This window comes from Podarcis liolepis, assembly GCF_965112155.1.
Source record: "Podarcis liolepis genome assembly, chromosome: 1".
Classification (NCBI taxonomy): domain Eukaryota; kingdom Metazoa; phylum Chordata; class Lepidosauria; order Squamata; family Lacertidae; genus Podarcis; species Podarcis liolepis.
The window spans coordinates 33447189-33466167 of record NC_139554.1 but is presented as its reverse complement, the minus strand read 5'-3'; the positions used below and the strand labels follow the sequence as shown (position 1 = coordinate 33466167).

Below are 18979 nucleotides of genomic sequence, written 5' to 3'. Positions count from 1 at the left end.
TGGGCTTCTTGCCCTGCCAGACAAATCTAGAAATGTCTCTCTGCCACTTCTTGAAACAGTCCATCTTGTCCACAATTTGCAATGTTTGAAACAAAAACAACATTCTAGGCAATACATTCATTTTTATCGCAGCAATACGGCCTAGCAACGAAAGCTTCAATTTTGACCAAATTTCTAAATCTTTTTAAACTTCTGTCCAACATTTCTCATAATTATCTTTGAATAAATTCACATTTTTGGCTGTCATATTAATCCCCAAATATTTCACTTTCTTGACCACAGTCAAACCTGTCTCATTCTGAAACCTCTCTTTTTCAATTACAGTTAAATTTTTCTCTAAGACCTTAGTTTTTGACTTGTTCAGTTTAAATCCTGCTACCTGACCAAATTCTTGAATTAAGTCTAGGACCCTTTTGGTACTGGATTCTGGCTCTTGTAATGTTAGCACTAGATCATCTGCATATGCTCTCAATTTATACTGTTTAGCTCCGACTTGTATACCTTTAACCAACTGGTCCTTTCTAATCATGTTCAGCAGGACCTCCAGGACTGAAATAAAAAGCAATGGGGTCCCAAGACACTTCTTGTATCTGAGACAGAAACTCAACCACCATCATGGCACGCATGCACACATACACATATAAATTACTGCCCTTCAACAGAACCCCAAAATCTGTCACTTGTAAACATGATGTGGTCTAAACCACAGAGCCTAGGGCTTGCTGATCAGAAGGTTGGCAGTTCAAATCCCCGTGATGGGGTGAGCGCTTGTTTGGTCCCAGCTCCTGCACACCTAGCAGTTCGAAAGCACATCAATTGCAAGTAGATAAATAGGTACCACTCCAGCGGGAAGGTAAATGGTGTTTCCGTGTGCTGCTCTGGTTCACCAGAAGCGGCTTAGTCATGCTGGCCACATGACCCAGAAAAACTGTCTGTGGGCAAATGTTGGCTCCCTCGGACAGTAAAGTGAGATGAGCACCGCAACGTAGTGTCGTCCGCAACCAGACCTAACAGTCAGGGGTACCTTTACATTTACTTTTACTCCACACATCTTACTGGGCTGCCCCAGTCACTCTGGGCAGCTTCCAACATATATAAAAACATCATTAAACTTTAAACATTAAAAAACCTTCCCTATACAGGATTGCCTTCAGATGGCTTAGGGGTTGGATAACACCATACCCTCCAACATTTCTTCAGTGACAATAGGGACATCCTAAGGAAAAGTGGGACATTCCAGGATCAAATCAGAAACCGGGACAGCTTCTCTCTCTCAGGGGCATCCCTGGAAAATAGGGACACTTGGAGGGTTTGGAAACCTGGGAACTGTAGTTCGTTAACAGTCTCCTTAAACACTCTCAGCACCCTTAACAAACTACAGTTCCCTGGATTCTTTGGGAGGAGCTATGACTTTAAGGTGGTATAAGAGTGTTTTAAATGGATGGTTTGGATGTGTCCCTAAGAGTATCAGTCTAGCATCTGAGGAAAGGTCGGCATACCTCAAAGGACAGTCTAGGAAACTGGGAAGTTCCTCTCTTTTATCTACTCTTTTGCATACAGGCACATCAGCCTCCAGTGCAGGCTGAGTTACATCCCAACAATTGCAATACTCTGTAAGCCGTCTTGAGTTACACTGGAAATAATAATAATTATTATTATTATTATTATTATTATTATTATTATTATTATTATTGCTGCTGCTGCTACTGCTACCACCACTACCATTACTATTTGTATACTGCCATATACCTGTAGATTTCAGAGCTGTTCACAACATAAAATTACAATATAAAAAACACAAAATCCATAATAAAAACAAAAACAACCCAATAATTCCCCCCTTTGCCACACATTTAAAAGGGCACTCTTTGGAAAGAGTGGGGTAATGGTGTCATGGTAGAACATGGTAATATAATTTACTAATAATGATATACCCTTCATTTTGTTTACAAAGCAATCCCAACATACTCATTTAAAAATACAAAATTATACAAAAAAAGTGTTTTCAGGAAATATGCTGGGAGTCAGTCATCTTTTGAATAAATGAATTCCATCCCCCCCCCTTCCCAAAAGCTCTCATGAAATTTCTTGGCATGATCAGCTTGTGACAACTTGTGTTTCCACACATGGTCCCATTTCCTTACCAAATATATTCTGCCTGTGGCTAAATCCAGCCCATGTCTTAATCAATTAAATCTTCCATTTTTCTTTTTCAAACCAGGTACTCAGGTTGCCACATGAAAGCCTTCAGACAGGTGTGTGAGCGTGTGTTTTGTATGAATGTTTACCCACGGCATGTTAATTGAGCCCTGTAGGTATGTTTTCACCACATTTTTGAAAAATAAATTGTATAGAAAATATGTTTGTGTTCTTTTCCCTTAAAATATAGAAAAAATGAACCTCTAGACATCAAGAGTGTGAGATCAGCCCTTGTGGCCTAATGCAATTCCCTGCTTCTGCTTACACCTTGGTATTCTACCTCATTTAGCCTCTGGCCTTAGGAAAAATATGAAGTAGAATAAATCAGAGTATTTTCTCACCATTTCCAATGATGTAAATTATTAAATGGTGAAAAGCAATGCCAATACAGACTTCCGTAATCTTCAAATGAGCTGTGCTTTATTTCTTACACTTGTGTGTGATAGACTGAAATACAAGACTGAAAACACTTTCTTAATGGAAAATATGGTTCCTCATAAATTTCATAACAAACTGTTCAAACTTTGTCAGAAAAAAATTGCCCAAAATGTTTCATTCTCATTGGCAAACTGAAGCAAAATGTTTTTGTTTTAGAATAGATCATATAGTTGTTCTGAAACAGAACACTGTCTATACATATGTGTCGGGGTGTGGGGGTGTGCTTGTGTGTACATTCATGCAGTCTGAAATACCAGTTGTGGCACTTTGAAAGGGTCTGGATGCCATAGCTACAATATCAAAAGGCTACATGATTTGACTAAATGTAGGGAGCCAGCATGGTGTAGTGGTTAAGAGCGGTGGACTCGTAATCTGGTGAACCAGGTTCGCTTCCCCACTCCCCCACATGCTAGGTGACTTTGGGCTAGTCACACTTCTCTGAAGTCTCTCAGCCTCATTCACCTCACAGAGTGTTTGTTGTGGGGGAGGAAGGGAAAAGATATTATTAGCTGCTTTGAGACTCCTTAAGGGGAGTGAAAGGCGGGATATCAAGTCCAAACTCTTCCTCTTGCTCACTGGAAGGACAGATTCTGAAGCTGAGACTCCAATACTTTGGCCACCTCATGAGAAGAGAAGACTCCCTGAAAAAGACTCTGAAGTTGGGAAAGATGGAGGGCACAAGGAGAAGGGGACGACAGAGGACTAGATGGTTGGACAGTGTTCTTGAAGCTACCAGCATGAGTCTGACCAAACTGCGGGAGGCAGTGGAAGACAGGAGTGCCTGGCGTGCTCTGGTCCATGGGGTCACGAAGACAGACACGACTAAACAACAACAACAAGGAGAATCAAGGTTGGGACATGTGAGTTTCATTAACAGACCTTTCCATATAGTTCATGTTGTGCATATAGGTAGATCACAATCAGTATGCATTGGGCAGTAGCATCACAAGCATAGTTCGAGCAGGTCCCATTGCTGAGGAGACAAGTTGTTTGTTTTGTAAAAAGCCTTGCCTCTTCATTAGTTCAGTTTCGAAAGTATCTTGCTTCTACAGCAAGAGCAACTGCTACAGGACCACCATCAGCAAAGCAAAATTCACGCACACATTTCTGTCCTGGGTGCACAAACCTTTTCAGTTCGTAACTTCAGTGTGTTCAACATCACTGTACTGATTTGTGTTTCATCTGCTTCATATTTGTATCTATGACATGCCCCAAATCTTTCTTGTTGCCTGACCAGTTTTCTTGCTGCTGCCTTTCAATGGTGCATTTATTCAGTGACCTAGTGAGAGGCACAGCTACTACCCAATGCATGTAAGCTAATTTTGGTGAGCTTCTGTGGAACGTCCTTTGGGGACAATGGGCCTTCCCAGCTATGTATGTTACCATTTGATTTCTGTGATGGGCATTATTCTCTCTCCTGCTTCATTCTAAGATGTTAAATTAAGTTAGTTTATTTGTATTATATTATATAATGTTTTACGTGATATTGCATGGATTTATTTTCTGTATTTATTGACATTATATATATAATTTTATTTTCCCCGATATGTTTTTGAATTGCCACATTTATTAACATGCATTTGATATGTGAACCGCCCTGAGACCTCTGGGTATAGTGCAGTTTAATAATAGTAGTAGTAGTAGTAGTAGTAGTAGTAGTAGTAGTAGTAAATGTTGTGAGCCGCTTTGGGCACAGTTTTGTGGAAAGTGGCATACAAATGATGGTGATGATTATAACCTTTTTCACTATCCTACTGGTAGCTCAGAGCGCTAGAGTTCATTTTGATCATTGCAGGTTCCTGGTATTGCACGAGTGTGAAGATGTGTATCCTGATTTCCTTTGTCTCAGCAAACAGCTGCTCATTTTTTAATGCATTGTCTGGGACCTTTTGGATTCACCTGAACCATAGCTATGGATCAAATGCTAAGTGCATAGTTTTAACTTCCCTATCCTAGTTATCATTAGATTAAATTATATTCTTCTTTAGACAGACACAGTACAGTACCTTGGTTTATGAACTTAATCCGTTCCGGAAGTCCGCTCTTAAACCAAAGTGTTCTTAAACCAAGGTGTGCTTTCTCATAGCAGCAAGGGACTCAATTTACCAATGGAACACACTCAACAGGAAGTGGAACATGTTCTGCTTCCAAGGCAAAGTTCACAAACCAAAACACCTACTTCTGAGTTTACAACGTTCTTAATCCAAGTTGTTCATAAATTAAGCTGTTATTAAACCAAGGTACCACTGTAGACTGGTGTGCATGTTTATTCCCAAGAATAACATTAGACCCATCTCTCTATTCCTAGAATATTGGACTGAGAACCTAGACAAGACGAGATTTAAATTAGGAGACATTTCACTCATATACCTTGCTGATCCTTTGAAATGGGGCGGGGGGGGGGAGCATTTCCACATTTTAAGCAGGAAACTCTTCCCTGCTAGAAAATAGCTTTTGGAGAGAAACAAGAGCTTAATGAATTTCAGAGTGAAATGAAGTTTTATTGTAGGTGAACTCAATGGGAATAAAATACTTAGGAAACGAATGCAAGCAATGTGTCATGCTTTTATGCATCAAACCCACAATTGTTAACATATGAAGGAGGCTTGTTTTACTGCAACTTGAATTGCACACTAGCAGATTGATTCATGAAGACTCTGTTCAATAACTATGTGGCTTTTCTGTGAAGTGAACCCATAAAATGTGCAGAACAGAAGGGCATGTAAGTCTGAATGGTCATTAAATGTGTAAAGATTTGTAAAAATCAAGCTGACTGAGAATAGCAATGCAGAGATTCTTCTGTGCTGAAGAAACAGATCTTATATCTAACTACCTATCTAGCCAGAAAATCCATCTAGGTGCAAACACACACACAGTATAACTTATATTGCATTAGAAAGTGAAATACTGTATATGTTTCATCTATAGCCATAGATCTCTGTTACAACCTAGACTTGAATTTCTCAGATATGGGGATCAGTCGTTTCTTTATCACAGAATCCTAGGTGTCTAACTTTATATCTGTAGCGCCTGGGAGGGACTTATTCAGCCTGTAATCTTCATCTTGCAACTGCATTTACAAGATGACCTCATGGCTACAACATGACATGCAGCCCAATTTTGTACTTTTTTTTTTTAAAAAAATGTTTTAATCTTCTGTCCACTTTGTGTATTGTCTTGCCTTATGAAGAGTTACTGAGAACTCAAAAGCTTGCAACAATTTTTTGGCATTTTTTTGGCCCTCCTGATAAATGTAGTCTCCAGTTATGGATTTGGCAACATATTTCATCCTAGTGCTATAAGAATTTAAGATTTCAAATATATAAATTAAATGTTCATAAATTTACAAGGCAAACACATACATAAGTACAGTGGTGCCTCGCAAGACGAAATTAATTCGTTCCGCAAGTTTTGCCGTCTAGCGAATTTTTCGTCTTGCGAAGCACGGTTTTAATGGTTTAACAAAGTCGCAAGACGTTTTCGTCTTGCGAAGCAAGCCCATAGGGAAATTCGTCTTGCGAGGCAAATTGAAAACGGAAAAACCTTTCGTCTAGCGAGTTTTTTGTCTTGCGAGGCATTCGTCTTGCGAGGTACCACTGTATATAAACAACGTGTCTGAAATAAATACAGGAGAACAATCCTGAAGCCATTTTGACCCTCCCGATCCATTTTGACTCTCCCAAATTGACCTCAAATATTTCTCTGCAGGGAGGAAGGAAATGGGAAAGCCTCTCCATTGTCTTTTGCTTACCTGTCTTACGGGCATATTTGTGTATGAATAGGGTGAGCCTGTGACCTGGATTCAGGAATTGAAGTATTTGCCACCAAAACGAATGGCCAGGCTGCCCAGGTAAAGCAATCAGTGACCATTAACAGATATCCTGGCAGACAGGATTTCTGTCGTAGACTGCCTCCTCCTGTGATGTATGTATGATGTTTTGGGGGGTGGTCTTGAGCTACAGAGTGGGCAGTTTTAAAAGTCTATACAGTGGTGCCTCGCAAGACGAAATTAATTCGTTCTGCGAGTTTTTTCGTCTTGCGAGTTTTCCGTCTTGCGAGGCATTCATCTTGCGATTTACCACTGTATAAGGGCTTGCACACCATTGTTCTGGGTTCCTTCACCCTCCTGCATGTGGTGAGTGAGGACCCTGTTGCAACAGTTTAATAAAGATCAGGCTTACTAGCTGCTTTGCTTCTCAATATTCTCTGGTTGGCCTCTGTTATTTTCTCCTACCTACTTAAGGACTCTATATGGGCTCTTGGGTACCCCACAAGGGAAAAGGAGCAGTTTTTTCTTTTAACACTAGCCACGGGATGAATTCCAACAGGGTGTGATAAACAGTTGTCCAAGAGCTCCTGAGTCCTGGGTCTTTTGTGTTGGGCCCAAGATCACTAGTCCCCCACTTTAAAAAACAACAGAATAGAAACCAGACTAAGAATAATTTTCTTGAAGCCGTTCATGCCATGCAGCTCACCAAACTAGAGTGGCTGATCCACAGGAGGAGTGATGCACAAGGGAATCATAAGAGCCAGCAGCTGGGAGTAAAAGTATTAGTCATTTAGAACTGATCGTCCTATCCAAGCCAGAAAACCCACTTTTAATGGACATGATCTGAGCTGTGTTCTCTGCATGCCAAGCAGAAAGGAAAGGCAGAGAGAGAGAGCAGTTTTTGGTTTTCCCCTAGAAGCTTGTAAAAGCAGCCAATGCAGATGAACTAATCGCACGTTTTTGACTCGGTTCAAATCTATGCTTCCCCTCTGGTTTTGAAATCTGCAGCCCAATTACCTGTTTACTTGATGGTGGCAAAGCCTTGCTCCAGACCATTACTTGCTTGTTAGTCAAAAGAACCAACCAGAATAGCAACCCAAAAGTAGTCATGCAGCTAATCACTGCCAGATGACGGATCTCATTCTGATGGCAAAACCAGACTTCACAGTTCCAGTGCAGCAGGTAAAATCCAGCAGTCAGTCACCCAGTTCCTATTATATTTGCGCTACAAATGTTTCATTTGGCAAGTTCACAATGAGTTCTGCTCTGTTGTTTGGTAATAACGCGCAGACACAGTTACACATCTCTCACGTTGAAACAGAAACATCAAAAGGGCAAAGAAACATATGCTCAGACTTTACTGATTCCTTCTCTTACTGTAACAACATTTTAAATAATAAACACACACAAAACAAATCTCAGGCTTCTTTGTTTTTTTAAAAAAGCAAGTACCTGATAAACTGTCTGAATAACTGATTTCATGCTTAAAATCTAAGATATACTTATGTCGTAGCATCTTTATCTAAGATCCAATCAACTGCAGCATGGGGAAAAAATTATTATACCAATTCCATGTGGTTCCCAGTTTTCTACATTGCTAGTTTTCTACATTTGATGAGTACACCCTATCAAATTATGTATATTATGCAGATTATGTATATCTATGTGCAGACTTTATGTATCAGAACATAAATTATATAATCGCAAGAGATATTTCAGAACATGCATAGGCAAACTTGGCCCTCCAGATGTTTTGGGACTACAATTCCCATCATCCCTGACCACTGGTCCTGTTAGCTAGGGATGATGGGAGTTGTAGTCCCAAAACATCTGGAGTGCCAAGTTTGCCTATGCATGTTTCAGAAGGTCTGGAATGGAAGGCCCAACTGTCTGAACTGTTTTTTAATTAGGACTATTTTCTTTGGGCCGCTGTTTCAGAGTTTTTAATCTGCTGGTTAAGCTTTACTTTGTTTTTCAGTGTTGACTGATTGATAATTAAATGTTGATTATTGTTCAAGGGTGTTGTCAGGCATTATTATTATTATTATTATTATTATTATTATTATTATTACTACTACTACTACCTCCACCCACCTTTTATCCAATTAGAACCTTCAGGGGGCATTGTCCTATAAGGCAGCTTAAAAATATTTTAAAATATAATTTTTGGAAGGGCATTGTACCATATTGCACACAGCCACCTCCAATGTAAACAGTGTTGCTTATGGAATTAACTTCCAAGTAAATGTAATTAGAACTACAGTGTAAAGGAAACTATTTTCATTTAGCATGGCAGCTCCTACAGGATTTGCTTGTTAGCTAACAGTGGGTGTCACAAAGAACTTCCTTTTACATATTTTACCACCAGGCTTCAAGTATTTCTTCTTTTGAAAAGACTGGTCTCTGTGGTTTGGTAATCATTTGTTTGCAATTTGGTTGCTCACTATGTGGCTATTAACTCATAAAGGCTTGTATTTTCATAAGGAAGTCAAGTATCAAAAAACATGCTGACTAGTAACCAGTTAATAATTAGCCTTTTCCATGTTTCAAGAAGTCAACAGAAAAATAAAATAACAGTTCGGATTTACATGCAGTCCACATGTGAATACTTGCAAAACAGAGTCTTACGTGCTCTCTTCGGCAGCACATATACAAAACAGAGTCTTACTTGCAAAGCAGACACATGAAATAAAGGTCGCCTTAAGATATATTTAACAAATGGAATTGTTCCATATGTTATTTCTCTGTTGCTCTTGTCTGTATCTAACTCTAGCTATTGGAATCCGTATTCTGATGTGACTGCTTTGTATGCCATGTGCGTTTCCTCTTTATAAGGATGTCACATAGAGGAGGGAGAAAGGTTGTTTTCTGCTGCTCCAGAGAAGCGGACACGGAGCAATGGATTCAAACTACAAGAAAGAAGATTCCACCTAAACATTAGGAAGAACTTCCTGACAGTAAGAGCTGTTCGACAGTGGAATTTGCTGCCAAGGAGTGTGGTGGGGTCTCCTTCTTTGGAGGTCTTTAAGCAGAGGCTTGACAACCATATGTCAGGAGTGCTCTGATGGTGTTTCCTGCTTGGCAGGGGGTTGGACTCGATGGCCCTTGTGGTCTCTTCCAAAACTATGATTCTATGATTCTATGATTCTATGATCCAGGCTCCTGGCCAAGATCAAAGCACAGAGGCATTTACTTGTAAGTAAAGAAGTAATTTTTTATTAGAGCAGTCTAATGGTACGAACTCGGGGGCTAAAATTTGTGCAGTTAGAAGATCTGCTTTTTAAAAAAACTGGATCAGGGAGGAAGGAAAGGCACAGAGTTCTCCCCTTTTTTCTGTGCCGGCTCCAGACTGGCGCAACAGAGGGCCCCAAGGATCAGGGTCCATAGGACATCTTCTAGACTTTGGCTCCAGTGGATTCAAAGCTATTGTCACCTCGCCTTGTCCCAAAATAGTGGTAGATTTCCACTCTGTTGGGGACAGTGAGGAGTAGTCACAACACAGCCAAGCCCTCCCCACTGGTGAAACTGAACAAATGGTCGCCATCCTAAGCTCCTTCAGTAGCATGGAGCAGGAATTAGGAATGCACTATATTTCTGCTTTAATTGCCCAGCAAATGTGTACAGTACTACGACACTAAGCAGCTTATATACTAATATTTTAGCTTACTTTCAGATTGCGATAATTATACACCAAATGACCCGATCAGACCTAGATTTATGGAGCTAAAGGTCAACAGCTATGGGACATATTTTTCTAAGTGAGTAAGATTTTTCCAAGGCAAAAAAAAAATTCACCCCACCCCCCCAAATCCACCTTTTATTTTCTTGCTTTTCTATGCTTGGTTTGTTATATTTGAAAATGTATATTTGTGTTAATAGGGGTTTTTTTTCATCATTAAAATCAATCAGCTGGGGAGAGTAATTACTTTATTTTGAGAAAATATTTCTGCCTTTTAATGTGTTTCCACATTGTTAATTATGAAAAAGAAAATATTCACGTAAACATGTGTCTTTTCCAGAAGGTTATCAGCCACTCTGCTCCTACCTCACAGTTTACCCACATCATAAAAGAGACATGTAAGTATTTCAGAAGATTTATAGCTACATTAAATGCAATCAAAGGTTTTTGGATCTAACAGGGAGAAAGGTGTCAAAGTTTGACAACATTTTCCTTCACTGTGCTGTCAAAATATTGCACACTAAACTCTTGTAACCGATGACAGCAACAACCGCCAGAGTGATAAAATAAAAATTTAAGCTTGAGGTGTCAGAAATGAAAGCAGTTATTTACAACCATAATTATCAAGAGTGGTACTTTTATTTAGTTATTTACACCACAATCCTAACCATGTCTGCTCAGAAGTATGTCCTATTGAATGTAAGGGTCTTGCTCCTAGGGTAAGTAGGGTTAGGATTGCAACCTTAGTCGTTTATTTCCAGTACTGTACTTATGTGCTGCCTTTCAGGACAAGCCTCCTAATGTGACTTACATAAGAAAATTAAGATCATAAAACAAAATTTAAATAAAAGAATCCAGTTGCAAAACTAAAAGCAACAGCAGTTTAAAACCCAACTCACAGCACTTTTAATAGAAAACAGTTTGAAACAAGTTTGAAAGTATGTTTAAAAACCAACAAAGCAGTGGCCATATGTTCTGCTTTTCTAAAATAATTATAAATATATGGGGCCATGAGTAAAAAGGCCCTGTCTCTTGTCAACAGTCTGATGGATCTTGACAGTGGGCCTGCAAGCAGGGCCCCAGAAGCTGTTCTTGGGGCTTGACCAGGTTGGCATGTGGGCAAGTGTCAGATAACCTTCAGTTAACCTGGTCCCAAACTATTTAGTAATTTTAATATCAATACCAGTACTTCATATTGAGCCCATAAAGAAATAGGCAGGGAAATAAATAGGTTGCAGAAATTGGAGTTATATGTTCTGAACGTTTGGCTACCACAAGCATCCTAGTGGCTGCATTCTGTATCATTTGAAGTCTCTGAACTATCTTTAATTGCAACCCCATGTAGAGAGCATTATAGTAGTCTAGCAATCTGGATTTAACATACCAATCAAATCTGGATGTAAGTGTTCCTTGCCACTGACAACACCTGGACCTCTAGTGACCATGATGAATTCAGGAACACCCCCAAACTCTACCTGTTGTTTAAGAGGGAGGGCAACCCTATCCAGAACATGCACATTTTCAAATTTGCAGACTCAGAAACCCCTCACACACAGAGTCTCCATATGATCAGGCTTCCATCTCAATTAATTGGCCCTCCTCCAACCCATTACAGCATCTGGACATCGGCCCAAGTTACGCATGGCCACTCCTGAGTCAGGTATTACTGAGAAATACAAGTTTTAGAGATAGAGTGGGGAATATGTGCCTTCTGGAAGTTGGTGGACTCCAACTCCTATCATCTCCAGCCAGGATGATCAATGGTCAAGGATCATGGGAGTTGGAGTCCCACAAGATTTGGTTCCCCCTCCCTGTTCTAAAAGGAGCTTACTTGTTGAGTTGCTGCTGGAGCTAGGCCAAAACATACATTCCCTGCACAAGCATGAGAGTCAATGTGTGTTTCCACAATTCTGGTAACATATGAATGAAATTGATTATTTTGGTGGGGCCAGTATCATAGTCTACTTCTCACATTTGCATTGCCAAGCCCCAGGGAAGAGCTGGCTTACACATTGCCGGGTACCAGAAGGCATGGAGGACATACTCATGAGGAAGCTTAACAAGAACTTTATTGGCTCTTGTAAACACAAAGAGAACAGCAATAGGAAAGCCGTGACTCCACCCAGATACAACTATGTCCAGAGCCACCTAGTAACTAAACCATACAATGGCATTCTCCACCTGAATCATACCTCACAGAGTTAATGCCTAGATGAGTCAGAAGCTCACATTTCTGGAGAACAGGAGGATCTATCAGGATAGGTATTCCAAATGGAAATATTACAAAGTGAGATTTGCTGTTAGATGAAAAACCACCAAATATCATACAGAGATTTATTTTGAATGTGTATTACATTTTTGCTTGCTCTTGAAGTCTGGGTAAGCCATGCTCAGGAATCTCATTGTGAAATCTCTCTCTTTAATACTGCCTGTTGCAGCTGTTCGGTGCTACTTTTGAAAAACACAGCTTTTTACTGCTATGAAGCAGACAAAAAAATTGACCTCAGGCAGGCAGTCTGGGCTTATATGACAGCCTTGTCTCCTACCATCAGACAGGGTCAGGTCTGAATGCTTTGAGCATTACAGAATGTTTTACACACACACACACACACACACACACACACACACACTGCAACTAATCATTCTGTGGGTTTCATTCTCCTTATTTTGCCGCTCCCTCTGTCACTCAGTGTCCAAAGGCAAACACCATATCTAGTTTAACCTGTCCTGCTGGCTGGAGCAATAGGCAATGGCTGGAATGATGGAATAAAAAGTTGGGAGCCAGGGCAGCTGCAGCTTCATTTGGTGATTAAATACATTTGACAGTATCATCCTCCAGATTAGTACTTGGCAACCCTGTAGTAGAAGCTGTGCAGGAGGAAGTAGGAGTAGATTTGGGGCATGATTCCATTCAAAGAAGAAGAAGAAGAGGAGTTTGGATTTGATATCCTGCTTTATAACTACCTGAAGGAGTCTCAAAGCGGCTAACTTTCTCCTTTCCCTTCCTCCCCCACAACAAACACTCTGTGAGGTGAGTGGGGCTGTGAGACTTCAAAGAAGTGTGACTGGCCCAAGATCACCCAGCAGCTGCATGTGGAGGAGCGGAGACGCGAACCCGGTTCACCAGATTACGAGTCCACCGCTCTTAACCACTACACCATAAGAAGAGCGTGCAGGATCAAGTCAATGGCCCATCTGGTCCAGCATCCTGTTCTCACAGTGGGTAACCAAATGCTTGTAGGAAACCCACAAACCGGATTTGAGTTCAAGAGCACTCTCCCCTTCTCTGGTTTCCAGTAGCTGGTATTCAGAAGCATCACTACTCTAATTGTGCCTGCTTTGTGTATTGGATTCCGAGATGGTTCTTGACATTTCATGAAGAGCAGGTTTTGAATTCAGGGAGGGGAGAGGAGAAGCTTGTGGGAGCTGTTGTCCTGTTCAGATGAAAGGCTTTTGTAAAGAGGAATGTATATTCATCTTAAGAGTTGCATCCTGAAAACATGTTCACTTCCTACTTCTTTTACCCACCACAGGAGTTTAAACAAACCACTGTTCCTTGAGTTCAGACAGCATAAAGAACCGTGGCTAACTTAAATTAAAAATAAAAGTTTTTAATCTCCTACTCACTGAACCAAAAGAGGAGGAGTGGAGAAGGGAAACCTGTGAGTCTAAGGCTCACTGCAGTTCATTTTTTGTTGGAGGAAGCCATGGTTTTCCATTATATCCATTACAAGCCCTGATCTCTTCTTAAAGAGAAATAAAGGGACATCTGCAATTGCTCAGTTAGGAAGAAATAAAGCTACTCCCAGTTCTCTAGGGTTATGTAGTGCTAAAGGTAATAGGCTGACTGACAAACAGTTGGCATTTTTTACATTTTATTAAAATGTAAATGTTATTAAAATGATTTAATAGACCATACACCATTAAACATACCAGAGTGCTTACTGTTCCACACAGACCTATAACACTTCTCACCTTACAGTGTTTGCTTGGGCCTCACCATAAATAATCTGGCTATGGACCTGAGTTTAGCCTTTCACACTGGTGGCACTGGGACCATCAAGAGTACCATAATTTTGTAAACAGAGTTCAGTTTGAATTATCAGGGCTACATCTGAAGCAGGCAACAAATATATTTCATAAGATTCATTAATCCGCAGTGCATCTTTTTTTATATTACAGGGGTTTACATTAGGTACTTGCTGATACCAAAGGCAACCTGATAATAATTTCGATGGGGTGGTAGTAACTGGGACAATTCCTTATATATTTTTTCCTCTTATCCTAAATAACCAAGAGCTTTGCACCAAACATATACATCATGTTTCTGTTAGAAGTAGTAAACCTTTCCTTTGCTACTGACCTATGGAGACCTTATCCTGAAGGTGACTGAATTATTTTCTGTGATGGATAATCAAGAAGAAACCAGTTTACCAGCTCAGTTGGTTAGAGCATGTTGCTGATAACGCCAAGGTTGCAGGTTTGATCCAGCTGCATATTTCTGCATTGTAGGGGGCTGGACTATATGATCCTAAGGGTCCCTTCCAATTCTATGATTCTAAATAATCCTTTAAATCTTAGATGTAAAGTACCCCAAAATCTTAGATTTTAGTACCTAAAATATGGGTTTAGAAAGGGGGAGATCAGACATAGTAAATAAATAAACCATGGCCCCTCTCCCTCAACAGAGCAGAGGGTTTTCCAGGTATAGATCAGCAACTAAAGTTGCATTCCTAGGCACACTTACCAGAGAGTAATCATTACCAGACACAGTGTAACATTACTTCCAAATAAACACGCATATGATAATGTGAATGGTGGAAGGAAAGAACTGTAGTTAGATAGTGGTGGTTCGAAGCTATCAATGAATCCAGAAGACCTCTTTATGTAACAGTTATGTAACAGTTTAATATGCAATGGAGTTAGTTTCTGCTTACCTGAGATATTCCATCAATGGAGTAGCTCCCATTAGGTTTAATTATTTCAAGTCAGCACTCAGGTTTTCTCTGAAGATGTGTTGCTTCCTTGCTGTGATGACTGCTACGATATGGATGCAATGCAGCTGGAAACTGCTAGCTTGAAAACACCACATGATGGAATGTTGGGACTGTTCCGTGGGAAACAGAGGGACAGTCAATTCACAGGGCAATGCACCGGAATTAGCTCAGAGTGTAATATGAGCTCTTCCTCTTGCTCTTGTACAGGAAGTACAGGAAGTCTTTGTCACTTGACTGCTGGAGTTTGAAGAGAGCAGTCATGTTTTCTGTAATGCTGCAAAGACAGAAATAAAAGCATGTAAATACGTTTCTGTCTATCTCCTTTTCCCTGCCGGGGGAGCAGGAGGGAGGGGGTGTGTTCTTCCCACGTTTGGGAAGAATCGCCTATCGTGACCTAGCCTGGATCTTGCTGGGGAATGCAGCCAGGGAGGTCAACAGGAGACCAAGCCGGGTGCCTGGGAGAGTTGCCAGTTTCTCCCGATATAGGCTTGATTTCCGACAGAGCAGGGTCGAAGGCTTAATTTCTCATTCTAGAGCTTGGAACGGAAGAGAAAGAAACGCGAGTTATACCCACTGAATGTGGTATACCCATTGAAATTAATGGACTTAAGTTAGTCATGCCTCTCCATTTCAACAGGTCTACTCTGGGTAGAATGATCGTTGACTAGAACCCATTTTCTTGAAATGTATGAACATCTGTGTTCATCACCCGAAGCGTGGAACGTTTTCTTGTAAGAGTGTCCTTGTATGTTTCAGTTACACCTGATGTAAAAATTCATCTGTGGTTGACTAGAACTCTGTTTTGTTAAGCTGCATGTGTGCAGCAGGATGTACCGGGGCAACATGGCACATGTTGCAGGGGAAAAATCACATGTTCAAGGTGTTGATGTCCAACGTGACTTTGTCACATGTTTCATGATAAGGCTGCCTTTGTTAATTTACTTAAATTTTGTCACGCTTCTGAGGATTTGACAGTCCACGTGGCATTTCGATCACTCTAAAAACCACACTGGTCAGGAGTTCATCCCAGATCCCAGTAGCTGAGCTGATGGATGAGCCTTCATGCACCTTTCCTCGCCATGCCTGAGAATGTGAGGGCAACGCTGAGACTAAGGAAGAAGACGAAGCAGCCATGCAGCTAGAAGGCAGGTATGGTGGACCAACACCAGCTGATGACATGGCTCCCCAAATCAACATAGACTTTGGAAACGTCACACTGGACTTCAAGCATCTGGCATTGTGTCCCTCCCCATTCTTCCTCCAGACTCTGGGTCCTTGGTTTCCAAATGAGATGCAAAAGCTACTCTCATCAGAAAAGAGATTTGGGAAGCCATGTCATCAGCTGGTGTTGGTCCACTGTGCTTCATTAAGTCCAGGGTCAACACAATCATCTACCAGGAGATTTTGGAGCACTTCATGCTTCCTTCTGCAGACGAGCTTCATGGGGATGCTGACTTCATTTTCCAGCAGGACTTTGGCACCTGCCCACACTGCCAAAAGTACCAAAACCTGGATCAATGCCCATGGGATTACTGTGCTTGATTGGCCAGCAAAGTCGCCTGACCTGAACCCCATAGAGAATCTATGGGGCATTGCCAAGAGAAAGATGAGAGACACGAGACCAAGCAATGCAGAAGAGCTGAAGGCTACAATTGAAGCATCCTGGTCTTCCATAACACCTCAGCAGTGCCACAGGCTGATAGCATCCATGCCACACTGCATTGAGGCAGTAATTGATGCAAAAGGGGCCCAAACCAAGTACTGAGTACATATGCATGCTTCTACTTCTCAGAGGTCCAATATTGCTCTATTTGCAATCCTTGTTTTGCTGATTTCATTTTCTGAGATTGTTAATTTGGGGTTTTCATCAGCTGTAAGCCTCGATCATCACAATTATAACAAATAAAGGCTCGACATATCTCGCTTTGCATGTCATGAGTCTATCTCATATATTAGTTTCACCTTTTAAGTTGAATTACTGAAATAAACGAACTTTTCCACGATATTCTAATTTTCTGAGTTTCACCTGTAAAAGGAAATTTGTGACGCTCCCACCCAGAAAACACGCACTCTTACAAGTCCTTCCCTCTGAGATTACTGCCAGAAATGGCCACTGGCAGAAGCTGGTCACTCATATTTCTATTATCAATTCGCGTGCTCCAGAGTAGAGAGAAGAGAGAAGGTGGGAGATGATTAGGTTCGTAAATGTGTGTCCCCTCTGAGTTTCAGCTCCTCGGAGCTGCATCGCCAGCCTCTGCTACGATCGCCCTTCACCATTCTCAGGATGGAAAGACGGTTGACCGGCGCTCGCAGATCCAGCTGCTCCTTACAGCCGGCAGCACTTAGTTTCCATGAAAAGCGGGGTGTTATGACAGTTATGCGACCGCAAGAGGGCGCCGCAGCCCGTTGATCTTTTATTTAGCAAGAGGAAGAAAGTAGGAAATTCAAAAGCAGGTTTTGTGGTATCGCCTCCCCTCCCGCCCCCCCCCCCGCCCCCCAGTTTAAAAAGGGTATAGCATCCAGAAGAGAAGAGATGCTTTCGTTTTAAAAGAAAAAACCGGGGGGGGGGCCTCCTCCATATTTAAACAAAGGCAAGAGTTAGCTCGCTTGCTCCTAGGGTCGTTAAGAGTTAAGACCCGTCTAAGTTACCGAGTGCTCTGCTTCCGACGGCGGACAGACAGCTCCTTTTGACAGCATCACGAGCAAGGCGTGAAGGCGACGGCCTCAAACTCTAACGCTTGGAAGGAAGTCCGTTTTGGCATCAAAAGATGCGACGAGCTACTGGCCAATGTCCTGCCGTGGTTGCTAATTAGAGCCGAGGGAACGGGGTCGTTTAAAATCTCATATTCATGCTGACTGAGTGGAGAGCCTTCAGTTTGGCTGAGATGTTTGCTTTACTTTGCACGTTTGAAGTTAAGAGAGCTAGTCCTATGCGCCATAGAGTGGCAATAATGCCTTTCCAGAGGGGCGGGTTTTCTTTCTTCGCGCAAGCAAAGCAAACCATTAAGTCTCCGCAATTCTTAAATCACAACCCGATGGGAAGACGACATCCAGCCTTCTTTAAAGCAGAGCTAGGAAACCTGTGGCTCTCCAGGGGTGTTGGGACTACAGTGTCCATCATCCCTGAGCCCAACCTGGCTGGGGTTGGTGGGGGTTGGAGTCCAGCAACCTCAAGAGCAGGGTTTCCCAAACTGGGGTCTCCAGTTCTTTTTGGACTACATCTCCCATCATCCCTGACTCATGGATGATGGGAGATGTAATCCAAAAAGAACTGGAGACCCATGTTTGGGAAACCCTGCTCTAGAGGGACACGGAGTCCTTTCCCCGGCTATAAAGAGACACACACTCCCACGAAAACGTCCCTTTAAAATCGTTCAGGGCTTACTTTTTGAAAAGAAGGTGAATGGCCTCCAGGCTTCCCATCTCAGAGCCTTTCTGTTTAAATCCCCGTTGTGCCCGGCTCATATTGCTCGCAAGCAACTGTCCAAGAAAGCATTGGACATGATCCAGCCAAAGACAAGCATATTAAATCCTGAAACCCGAAATAGGATTGAATATGCAATGCAGTCCCATCATCACCCACAGCCCTAGTGAGTTGTGTGGGACTTGCTCCCAGATAAAAAGACTTCTGCTTGGCCGGATCTTGCCCTAATTGCCCTGTCCTCGCGTGAGTTTATCCTAGGCAGGAACAGTGCAGCCTTGACTTGAACATAGCTGTCAACGTTTCCCTTTTTTAAAGGGAAATTCCATTATTCCGAATAGGATTCCTCGCAAGAAAAGGGAAAAGTTGACAGCTATGGACTTGAATCAGCCTAGTTGGACAAGGCCTCGTGGCCAAGGGGAATTTAAGGAGGTACAATGGGTTCACAATGCACAATAAGCTAAGGTGTGGACCGG

The 18979-nt window shown here is 41.7% G+C and overlaps 1 protein-coding gene across 1 annotated transcript in view; it reads right to left on the bottom strand.

Moving 5' to 3' along the window:
- The window catches only part of NKX2-8 (NK2 homeobox 8), a 54829-nt gene extending 39258 nt beyond the window's left edge, over positions 1-15571 (bottom strand). The window contains exon 1 of the mRNA XM_083510254.1: positions 15023-15571. The gene's annotated coding sequence lies outside the window, so the exon portion shown is untranslated. The remainder of the gene's footprint in view (positions 1-15022) is intronic.
- Positions 15572-18979: the final 3408 nt, after the last annotated feature.